Source organism: Babylonia areolata, chromosome 14 (assembly GCF_041734735.1).
Source record: "Babylonia areolata isolate BAREFJ2019XMU chromosome 14, ASM4173473v1, whole genome shotgun sequence".
NCBI lineage: Eukaryota > Metazoa > Mollusca > Gastropoda > Neogastropoda > Buccinidae > Babylonia > Babylonia areolata.
This window is the reverse complement of record NC_134889.1, coordinates 2,050,929-2,063,389: the sequence shown is the minus strand read 5'-3', so window position 1 is coordinate 2,063,389 and position 12,461 is coordinate 2,050,929. Positions and strand designations below refer to the sequence as shown.

The window sequence follows — 12,461 nt, the reverse complement described above, 5'->3', positions numbered from 1 at the left end:
TTACAATGAAAAATACAATCACACGTTCATGCTGAAATGAAATTATGGTGCTTAGAGCCTCGCCGACCACTAAGGCCATCTCAAGGCTATAGACACATTAATACCTACTACAAGGGTAAAAGGAAAACAAACAATAAAAACTAGTCACCACTTTAAGCTTTCCACTCAAAGTTTAAAAAAACCTTCCATAGTTTAAAACCTTCAAATCTGATTAAAAATGTTCACTTCTTTCAAGAAGTCCATCAGCGCCCACGGAGGGACATCATGAAACAAGGTCTTCAAAGAAACCGCATGCTAAAAGCACACGAATACACCTCCATGCACAAATCCTCCCTCTCCATCTCCATACCACAAACCCACACCCACTCCACACAAGATGTGGACACACACACTTGCACACACAAGCACAACTTGTCTGCCCAAGACGACGGGCGCAATAGCCGAGTGGTTAAAGCGTTGGACTGTCAATCGGAGGGTCCCGGGTTCAAATCACGGTGACAGCACCTGGTGGGTAAAGGGTGGAGATTTTTACGATCTCCCAGGTCAACATATGTGCAGACCTGCTAGTGCCTGAACCCCCTTCGTGTGTATATGCAAGCAGAAGATCAAATACGCATGTAAAAGATCCTGTAATCCATGTCAGCGTTCGGTGGGTTATGGAAACAAGAACATACCCAGCATGCACACCCCCGAAAACGGAGTATGGCTGCCTACATGGCGGGGTAAAAACGGTCATACATGTAAAAGCCCACTCGTGTGCATACGAGTGAACGCAGAAGAAGAAGGCTGCTCAAGACATATGAATAATAATGGTATTTATATTGCGCTGAATCTTGTGCAGAGACAAATCAAAGCGCTTTCGCACCAGTCATTCACACGCATGCATAACACTAAAACTGGAGAAACTGAAGACAAGGAAGAGGCAGGGAAGGGAGGCTATTTTGGGAAGAGGTGGGTTTTAAGGCCAGACTTGAAAGAGCTGAGTGTGGAGACTTGACGAAGCGAAAGAGGAAGTTCATTCCAATTGCAAGGTCCAGAGACAGAGAAAGAACGGCGGCCAACAGTCGAGCGTTTGAATCTGGGTATGAATATGTATAAGTTTGAAAATAGTAAAAATAGTGGAAGTAAAACATTGACTTGATTAATAATAATGATGATATGATAACAATGATGATGATATTAATAATGACAGGCAGTGTATAAGCATCAGTATGATTGTCCCCTGTGATGCAGAGACCTGCCCGCAGTGAAGACCATCACCGTCATGCTGTTCAGAGAGGCCGAGCAGAAGAAGAAGAATGATAACAATGATGATGATATTAATAATGATAGGCGGTGTATAAGCATCAGCATCAGTATGATTGTCCCCTGTGATGCAGAGACCTGCCCGCAGTGAAGACCATCAACGTCATGCTGTTCAGAGAGGCAGAACAATAACAATAATAATGATATGATAACAATGATGATGATATTAATAATGACAGGCAGTGTATAAGCATCAGTATGATTGTCCCCTGTGATGCAGAGACCTGCCAGCAGTGAAGACCATCACCGTCATGCTGTTTAGAGAGGCAGAACAATAATAATAATAATGATATGATAACAATGATGATGATATTAATAATGACAGGCAGTGTATAAGCATCAGTATGATTGTCCCCTGTGATGCAGAGACCTGCCCGCAGTGAAGACCATTACCGTCATGCTGTTCAGAGAGGCCGAGCAGAAGAAGAAGAAGAAGGAGGGACCGGTGCCTGTCTGTAAGTGGAACACCCTCTCCCTGTCTGTGTCATCTGGATACTGATTCTGTGTGTGTGTGTGTGTGTGTGTGTGTGTGTGTGCATGTGTGTACTTGTGTGTGTGTGTGCATGCGTGTACTTGTGTGTGTGTGTGTGTGTGTGTGTGTGTGTGCATGTGTTGTACTTGTGTGTGTGTGTGTGTGTGTGCATGCATGTACTTGTGTGTGTGTGCATGCGTGTACTTGTGTGTGTGTCTGTGTGTGTGTGTGAGTGTATGTGTGTGTGTGTGTGTGCATGCGTGTACTTGTGTGTGTGTGTGTGCGTGTATGTGTATCTGTATGTGTGTGTGCGTGTGTGTGTGCATGAATGTACTTGTGTGTGTATGTGTGTGCTTGTGCCTGCTTGTGTGAGTAAGCACACGCTTGTAGTGTGTGTGTGTGTTTGTGTGTGTGTGCATGTGTGTGTGTGTGTGTGTGTGTGTGTGTGCATGAATGTACTTGTGTGTGTGTGTGTGTGTGTGTGTGTGTGTGTGTGTGTGTGTGTGTGCCTGCTTGTAATGGGGAAGCACACGCTGTCAGGTGCGTGTGGGAGATGGCTGTACATGTTCCATTTTTTGTCCGTGTTTTATTTCATGTTTTGGCTTCCATGTATATTATTTCTTCTCTCTTCTTTTTATTCCAGTGTATTGACTATTTCTTTATTAGGTTTGTTTATTTCATTTTATTTTCCTGTTGGTTTTTAGCAGCAAGAATGGTAGAACGGTGAAGACACTTATCTACCAATACAGTGTCCTTGAGGGTTCGGATGAGACGATAGACCAAGGTCCCGTGTGCGGCACGCACTTGGCGCACTGAAAAAAAGAACCCATGGCGATAAAAGTGTTGTCCTCTGGGCAAAATCCTGTAAGCAAAACCCTCTCTGATGGGGGGGTGGGGGGGGGTACCTTGGTTTTATTGCCTCACCCGAACGAACGACTAGACGCTCAGCCTGATTTTCCAGTCAGACTTTGGGAGAAGGTGGCGAGAGAGGGATTGGAACCCAGGTCCTCTCCTGCTCTGTATTGGCAGATGAGCATCCTAACCATTCTGCCGCCTTCCTGCCTCGTCCAGATATGGTGCAGTGTGCAGGGATCAGTCCTGATTCCTTGATGTATTCTTAGCACTGACACAGTCCTCATTCCTTGATGTATTCTTAGCACTGACACAGTCCTCATTCCTTGATGTATTAACACTGACACTGTCCTCATTCCTTGATGTATTCTTAACACTGACACAGTCCTCATTCCTTGATGTATTCTTAACACTGACACAGTCCTCATTTCTTGATGTATTCTTAGCACTGACACTGTCCTCATTCCTTGATGTATTCTTAACACTGACACAGTCCTCATTCCTTGATGTATTCTTAACACTGACACAGTCCTCATTCCTTGATGTATTCTTCACACTGACACAGTCCTCATTCCTTGATGTATTCTTCACACTGACACAGTCCTCATTCCTTGATGTATTAACGCTGACACTGTCCTCATTCCTTGATGTATTAACGCTGACACTGACCTCATTCCTTGATGTATTCTTCACACTGACACAGTCCTCATTCCTTGATGTATTCTTCACACTGACACAGTCCTCATTCCTTGATGTATTAACACTGACACAGTCCTCATTCCTTGATGTATTAACACTGACACAGTCCTCATTCCTTGATGTATTCTTAGCACTGACACAGTCCTCATTCCTTGATGTGTTCTTAGCACTGACACAGTCCTCATTCCTTGATGTATTCTTAGCACTGACACTGTCCTCATTCCTTGATGTATTCTTAGCACTGACACAGTCCTCATTCCTTGATGTATTAACACTGACACTGTCCTCATTCCTTGATGTATTCTTAACACTGACACAGTCCTCATTCCTTGATGTATTCTTAACACTGACACTGTCCTCATTCCTTGATGTATTCTTAGCACTGACACAGTCCTCATTCCTTGATGTATTCTTAGCACTGACACAGTCCTCATTCCTTGATGTATTCTTAACACTGACACAGTCCTCATTCCTTGATGTATTAACACTGACACAGTCCTCATTCCTTGATGTATTCTTAGCACTGACACTGTCCTCATTCCTTGATGTATTCTTAACACTGACACAGTTCCTTGATGTATTAACACTGACACTGTCCTCATTCCTTGATGTATTCTCAACACTGATAGACACTGTCCTCATTACTTGATGTATTCTCAACACTGATAGACACTGTCCTCATTCCTTGATGTATTCATAACACTGACACAGTCCTCATTCCTTGATGTATTCATAACACTGACACTGACACATCTTAAAATGTAATCTTACCCGAATGTTTTTCTTTTTATATATACAATAACTGACGTGTGTCTGGTGATCAGGAAAAGGGCGTGTCAGTTACTCAGTCATTTTTTTCTCTTTGATATTTTGCTGGCGGGCATTTTGAGTGAGCGGAAAGAGAATTTTCAGTTTGGGTTGAAGCAGACAGTAAAGTATTTTGAACTGAACTGAGAAGTGACGACAGCCACAGTTTGACACAGTGAGCGTCAGCGTTGCTGTATGTCCACAGGCTATGTGGATCTACAAGTGGCGGAGATATCCAACAAGCAGTTTCTGGAGAAATGGTGAGTGGGTCAGGAAAATGGGGGCATGTTACACGGATTTACATGACAGGCACACACATTTTGTATTTGTATTTCTTTTTATCACAACAGATTTCTCTGTGAAATTCAGGCTGCTCTCCCCAGGGAGAGCGCGTCGCTACACTACAGCGCCACCCATTTTTTTGTATTTTTTCCTGCATGCAGTTTTATTTGTTTTTCCTATCGATGTGGATTTTTCTACAGAATTTTGCCAGGAACAACCCTTTTGCTGCCGTGGGTTCTTTTACATGCGCTAAGTGCATGCTGCACACGGGACCTCGGTTTATCGTCTCATCCAAATGACTAGCGTCCAGACCACCACTCAAGGTCTAGTGGAGGGGGAGAAAATATTGGCGGCTGAACCGTGATTCAAATCAGCACGCTCAGATTCTCTCGCTTCCTAGGCGGACGCGTTACCTCTAGGCCATACATACACATATGTTAAGTTAATGGAAATGACGCATGTTACACTGATTTACTTGACAGGCACACACATACACATATGTTAAGTTAATGGAAATGACGCATGTTACACTGATTTATTTGACAGGCACACACATACACATATGTTAAGTTAATGGAAATGACGCATGTTACACTGATTTACATGACAGGCACATACATACAAATAGGTAAATTGATGGTTAAATTAATCATTTGGAACAGGAGTTCAAACACAAATTTTCCCAGTATCTCTGAATGTAAGTGTGTATTTGAATATGTGTGTGTGTGGCGGGGGGGGGGGGGATCGGGGGGGTGGGGGGGGTTGTATATGTACATGGGGGTGTGGGGGGGGTTCATGTATGTAAGTATGTGTGTGCATGTATGTGTGTGTGTGTGTGTGTGTGTGTGTGTGACTGAAACCTGACAGAATGACACAGGAAACGAATGATGAGCGCCCAGTGGCAGCTGTCAGTCAGCTCTACCCAGGTAGGCAGCCTGTTGTGTAAATGACACCGTGTTTGTAAAGCGCTTAGAGCTTGGTCTCTGACTGAGGATAGACACTATATAAGTATCCATATCATATCATGTACATGTGTGTTTGTGTGTGTGTATGTGTGTGTGCTTGTGCTCTGTGTGTGTGTGTGTGTGTGTGTGCTTGTGCTGTGTGTGTGTGTGTGTGTGCTTGTGCTCTGTGTGTGTGTGTGTGTGTGCTTGTGCTCTGTGTGTGTGTGTGTGTGTGTGTGCATGTGCTGTGTGTGTGCTTGTGCTCTGTGTGTGTGTGTGCTTGTGCTCTGTGTGTGTGTGTGTGTGCTTGTGCTGTGTGTGCATGTGTGTGTGCTTGTGCTCTGTGTGTGTGTGTGCTTGTGCTCTGTGTGTGTGTGTGCTTGTGCTCTGTGTGTGTGTGTGTGCTTGTGCTGTGTGTGCATGTGTGTGTGCTTGTGCTCTGTGTGTGCATGTGTGTGTGCTTGTGCTCTGTGTGTGTGTGTGTGTGTGTGTGTGTGTCAGGTTCCCGGCGGAGTGCAGCGGTCTGGGGAAGAGCGGGAAAAGACAAGGGGGAACCACCCATGATCCGCATGAAGGTTCGCTACCAGGCTGTCAGGATCTTGCCCAAAGACTTCTACCAAGACTTCTCCAAGGTCAGCAGCAGGCAGACTGGGTCACACTTTTTTCTCTGCGTGTGCAGAGTGAGCTGACTGAATGTATTAGTATTTGTATTTCTTTTTATCATAACAGATTTCTCTGTGTGAAATTCAGGCTGCTCTCCCCAAGTAGAGCGCGTCGCTAACCTACAGCGCCACCCATTTTTTGACTCAATTGTGTAAACAGAGTGAGTCTATGTTTTAACCTGGTGTTCGGTTGTCTGTGTGTGTGTGTGTGTGTGTCTGTGTGTCCGTGGTAAACTTTAACATTGACATTTTCTCTGCAAATACTTTGTCAGTTGACACCAAATTAGGCATAAAAATAGGAAAAATTCAGTTCTTTCCAGTCATCTTGTTTAAAACAATATTGCTCCTCTGGGATGGGCACAAGAAAATAAAAAATGAAGCCTAATTATATGCAAACTGCATTTACTGTTACATTTATATTATTTGTATTCTCTAAACTTGGCACTTTGATCTGATATTCTGACCCAACAACAAGAGCAGTCATTATTATCATTTTTTGTTCAAACAGGAACTTCTTTGGCTAAGCATGGAAGTTTTATTTATTTGGCAACCATTTTGGTGCAGATAGTAAAAAAGGGAAATGCTAGGGGACTTAATTTGCTTTAAACTGATCTTTCTCATCTTAAACATTACATTTTGAAATTATACAGAACACATTTTAACGATTAGATTTTTTTTTTTTCAAGTGTATCACAAGTGGGTCTTGAAGGCCTTGCCTCTCTTGTTTTGTATTTTTTCCTGCATGCAGCTTTATTTGTTTTTCTAAACGAAGTGGATTTTTTCTACCGAATTTTGCCAGGGACAGCCCTTTTGTTGCCGTGGGTTCTTTTACGTGCGCTAAGTGCATGCTGCACATGGGACTTCGGTTTATCATCTCATCCGAATGACTAGCGTCCAGATCGCCATTCAAGGTCTAGTGGAGGGGGAGAAAGTATTGGCAGCTGAGCCGTGATTCGAACCAGCGTGCTCAGATTCTCTCGCTTCCTAGGCGGACGTGTTACCTCTAGGCCTTCACTCCACTGCAAAGAAGAAAATTCTGTCTGCAAGAAGTATTTGTTTCATTACCAAAGTGGAGTTGTTTTTTTGTTTTGCTTTTTATTTGTATCTGTGAATGTTGTGAACAGTGTGAGTTTGGTTTTGGTCTGGTTTGTTTGAATGGGAATAAGGGTTTCAAATGCACTGCCGCCACACTCGCCACACACACATACACACACGTGCTTACAGAAGTCACTGTAGAATAGAAATTGAAGGTGAATTAAGTGTGTGTGGGGTTTTTTTACCTTACTTCTGTGTCTGTGTGGTGTGTGTGTGTGTGCTTTGTGTGTGTGTGTGTCTGTGTGTGTGTGTGTGCGTGCGTGTGTGTATATATGTGTGTGTCTGTGCCTGTATGTTTGTGTGTGTCTGTGTGTATGTGTATGTATCTGTGTCTGTGTGTTGTTTGTAAATTGTGTGTGGGTTCTTTGTGGGTGTGTCTGTGTCTCTGTGTACACATGCACGTGTGTGTGTGTGTCTGTGTATGTATGTGTGTGTGTGTGTGTTCATCTCTCTGCGTTCGTGCGTGTGTATGCTTCTGTGTGTGCATGTATATTATCTGTGTGTGTGTGTGTGTGTGTGTGTGTGTGTGTGTGTGTGTGTGTGTGACAGTACCTGGTGAGGGAGGGGCAGGCGCTGTGTGAAGTGCTGGAACCCCAGCTGACGTTGAGGGAGAAGGACGACCTGGCCACCACCCTGGTGCACGCCCTGCACCGCTTGGCCACCGCCATCCCCTTCCTCGCTCACATCGTCATCGCCGAGATCAGCACCCAGGGTAGGTGGTGGTGGTGGTCGTCGTCATCATTGTCAGAATCATTATTGTCGTCATCGTTGCTGTCGTCATCTTCTTCTTCTTTCTTTTTCTTCTTCTTCATTAAATTCATCATCATCGTCAGCATTATTATCACTGTCATTATCATTAATATGATCGTCATCATTATTCTTATGATTATCATCATTAACTTCTTCTTCTTCTTCATCCTCATCATCATCATTGTCATCATCATCATCTTCTGCTTTTACTTTTTCATCGTCATCATCATCATCATCATAATCATTATTATCATCATCAAAATCATTGATATGATCATCATCATTCTTATCAGCATCATCATCTTATCATCTTCTTCTTCTTCTTCTTCTTCTTCTTCTTCTTCTTAGTATCATCACCATCTTATCATCATTATCTTCTTCTTCTTCTTCTTCTTCTTCTTCTTCTTCATCATTATTATCATCATCACCATCATTAATATCCTCATCATCTTATCATCATTATCTTCTTCTTCTTCTTAGTCTCCTTCTTCTTCTTCTTTTTCTTCTTCTTCTTCTTCTGCTTTTTCTTCTTCTACTTAGTCTCCTTCTTCTTCTTCCTCCTCATCATCATGATGATCGGCCTTTCCCTCCCTAATTGTCCTGGTTGAGATCAGTACCCATGGTGGGTGATCACATGTCTACCTGTGGGCTGTGTGCATTGATGTCATGTCTGACGCTACCCATGGTGGGTGATCACATGTCTACCTGTGGGCTGTGTGCATTGATGTCATGTCTGACACTACCCATGGTGGGTGATCACATGTCTACCTGTGGGCTGTGTGCATTGATGTCATGTCTGACTCTACCCATGGTGGGTGATCACATGTCTACCTGTGGGCTGTGTGCATTGATGTCATGTCTGACGCTGTGCATGGTGGGTGATCACATGTCTACCTGTGGGCTGTGTGCATTGATGTCATGTCTGACTCTACCCATGGTGGGTGATCACATGTCTACCTGTGGGCTGTGTGCATTGATGTCATGTCTGACTCTACCCATGGTGGGTGATCACATGTCTACCTGTGGGCTGTGTGCATTGATGTCATGTCTGACGCTACCCATGGTGGGTGATCACATGTCTACCTGTGGGCTGTGTGCATTGATGTCATGTCTGACTCTACCCATGGTGGGTGATCACATGTCTACCTGTGGGCTGTGTGCATTGATGTCATGTCTGACGCTACCCATGGTGGGTGATCACATGTCTACCTGTGTGCATTGATGTCATGTCTGACTCTACCCATGGTGGGTGATCACATGTCTACCTGTGGGCTGTGTGCATTGATGTCATGTCTGACGCTACCCATGGTGGGTGATCACATGTCTACCTGTGTGCATTGATGTCATGTCTGACGCTACCCATGGTGGGTGATCACATGTCTACCTGTGGGCTGTGTGCATTGATGTCATGTCTGATGCTGTGCATGGTGGGTGATCACATGTCTACCTGTGTGCATTGATGTCATGTCTGACTCTACCCATGGTGGGTGATCACATGTCTACCTGTGGGCTGTGTGCATTGATGTCATGTCTGACTCTACCCATGGTGGGTGATCACATGTCTACCTGTGGGCTGTGTGCATTGATGTCATGTCTGACTCTACCCATGGTGGGTGATCACATGTCTACCTGTGGGCTGTGTGCATTGATGTCATGTCTGACGCTACCCATGGTGGGTGATCACATGTCTATCTGTTGGCTGTGTGCATTGATGTCATGTCTGACGCTACCCATGGTGGGTGATCACATGTCTACCTGTGGGCTGTGTGCATTGATGTCATGTCTGACACTACCCATGGTGGGTGATCACATGTCTACCTGTGGGCTGTGTGCATTGATGTCATGTCTGACACTACCCATGGTGGGTGATCACATGTCTACCTGTGGGAGGTGTGCATTGATGTCATGTCTGACGCTACCCATGGTGGGTGATCACGTGTCTACCTGTGTGCATTGATGTCATGTCTGACACTACCCATGGTGGGTGATCACATGTCTACCTGTGGGCTGTGTGCATTGATGTCATGTCTGACGCTACCCATGGTGGGTGATCACATGTCTACCTGTGGGCTGTGTGCATTGATGTCATGTCTGACGCTACCCATGGTGGGTGATCACATGTCTACCTGTGTGCATTGATGTCATGTCTGACTCTACCCATGGTGGGTGATCACATGTCTACCTGTGGGCTGTGTGCATTGATGTCATGTCTGACTCTACCCATGGTGGGTGATCACATGTCTACCTGTGGGCTGTGTGCATTGATGTCATGTCTGACGCTACCCATGGTGGCTGATCACATGTCTACCTGTGGGCTGTGTGCATTGATGTCATGTCTGATGCTGTGCATGGTGGGTGATCACATGTCTACCTGTGTGCATTGATGTCATGTCTGACACTACCCATGGTGGGTGATCACATGTCTACCTGTGGGAGGTGTGCATTGATGTCATGTCTGACTCTACCCATGGTGGGTGATCACATGTCTACCTGTGGGCTGTGTGCATTGATGTCATGTCTGACTCTACCCATGGTGGGTGATCACATGTCTACCTGTGGGCTGTGTGCATTGATGTCATGTCTGACGCTACCCATGGTGGGTGATCACATGTCTACCTGTGGGAGGTGTGCATTGATGTCATGTCTGACGCTACCCATGGTGGGTGATCACATGTCTACCTGTGGGAGGTGTGCATTGATGTCATGTCTGACTCTACCCATGGTGGGTGATCACATGTCTACCTGTGGGAGGTGTGCATTGATGTCATGTCTGACGCTACCCATGGTGGATGATCACATGTCTACCTGTGGGCTGTGTGCATTGATGTCATGTCTGACGCTACCCATGGTGGGTGATCACATTTCTACCTGTGGGCTGTGTGCATTGATGTCATGTCTGACGCTACCCATGGTGGGTGATCACATGTCTACCTGTGGGCTGTGTGCATTGATGTCATGTCTGACGCTACCCATCGTGGGTGATCACATTTCTACCTGTGGGCTGTGTGCATTGATGTCATGTCTGACGCTACCCATGGTGGGTGATCACATTTCTACCTGTGGGCTGTGTGCATTGATGTCATGTCTGACGCTACCCATGGTGGGTGATCACATTTCTACCTGTGGGCTGTGTGCATTGATGTCATGTCTGACGCTACCCATGGTGGGTGATCACATGTCTACCTGTGGGAGGTGTGCATTGATGTCATGTCTGACGCTACCCATGGTGGATGATCACATGTCTACCTGTGGGCTGTGTGCATTGATGTCATGTCTGACGCTACCCATGGTGGGTGATCACATGTCTACCTGTGTGCATTGATGTCATGTCTGACGCTACCCATGGTGGGTGATCACATGTCTACCTGTTGGCTGTGTGCATTGATGTCATGTCTGACGCTACCCATGGTGGGTGATCACATGTCTACCTGTGGGCTGTGTGCATTGATGTCATGTCTGACTCTACCCATGGTGGGTGATCACATGTCTACCTGTGGGCTGTGTGCATTGATGTCATGTCTGACGCTACCCATGGTGGGTGATCACATGTCTACCTGTGTGCATTGATGTCATGTCTGACGCTACCCATGGTGGGTGATCACATGTCTACCTGTGGGCTGTGTGCATTGATGTCATGTCTGACGCTACCCATGGTGGGTGATCACATGTCTACCTGTTGGCTGTGTGCATTGATGTCATGTCTGACGCTGTGCATGGCGGTGTGCAGACAACGAGCACCTGACGTTCCGGGGAAACAGCATCGCCACCAAAGCCATGGAGGCTTACATGAAGCTGGTAGGAGAAAAGGTGAGTGTGGTTGTGGGGAGGGGGGGGGGAAAGGGAGGGAGGGGGAGGGGGTGCACCTTTACTGTCGTACCCTCTGTGTGTGTGTGTGTGTGTGGTGTAGGCACTGTGTGTGTATGTGGCACAGCACTATGCGTATGATGTGTTTTTGCCATGGGCAATATGTGTGTGTGTGTGTGTGTGGAGAGAGAGAGAGAGAGAGATGTACTTGGACGTAGATAGATGTGAATATAGATTGATAGATAGATATACATATACCGTGTGACTTGTTGTGTGCACAAAACTATAATAGCTATAAACATTATGTGGTGTGGGTCTCATAAATATCATGCTGTACAGAAAGTGTGCACACAATGCAGTGTGTGATGTGGTGTGGTGTGGTGTGGGCACTATGAACGTGATGTGGTGTGGGTACTATGAACGTGATGTGGTGTGGGCACTATGAACATGATGTGGTGTGGGCACTGTGAACATGATGTGGTGTGGGCACTGTGAACATGGTGTGGGCACTATGAACATGGTGTGATGTGGTGTGGGCACTATGAACATGGTGTGATGTGGGCACTATGAACGTGATGTGGTGTGGGCACTATGAACATGATGTGGTGTGGGCACTGTGAACATGGTGTGGGCACTATGAACATTGTGTGATGTGGTGTGGGCACTATGAACGTGATGTGGTGTGGGCACTATGAACATGATGTGGTGTGGGCACTATGAACATGATGTGGTGTGGGCACTATGAACATGGTGTGATGTGGTGTGGGCACTATGAACATGGTGTGATGT

General features: G+C 45.6%; 1 pseudogene across 1 annotated transcript in view; it reads left to right on the top strand.

Moving 5' to 3' along the window:
- The window catches only part of LOC143289728 (uncharacterized), a 140,188-nt pseudogene that overhangs the window by 101,186 nt on the left and 26,541 nt on the right, over positions 1 to 12,461 (top strand). The window contains exons 8-12 of the transcript XR_013056269.1: positions 1,672 to 1,760; positions 4,341 to 4,395; positions 5,863 to 5,993; positions 7,668 to 7,830; positions 11,596 to 11,675. The product of XR_013056269.1 is annotated as an uncharacterized LOC143289728 (transcript). The remainder of the gene's footprint in view (positions 1 to 1,671; positions 1,761 to 4,340; positions 4,396 to 5,862; positions 5,994 to 7,667; positions 7,831 to 11,595; positions 11,676 to 12,461) is intronic.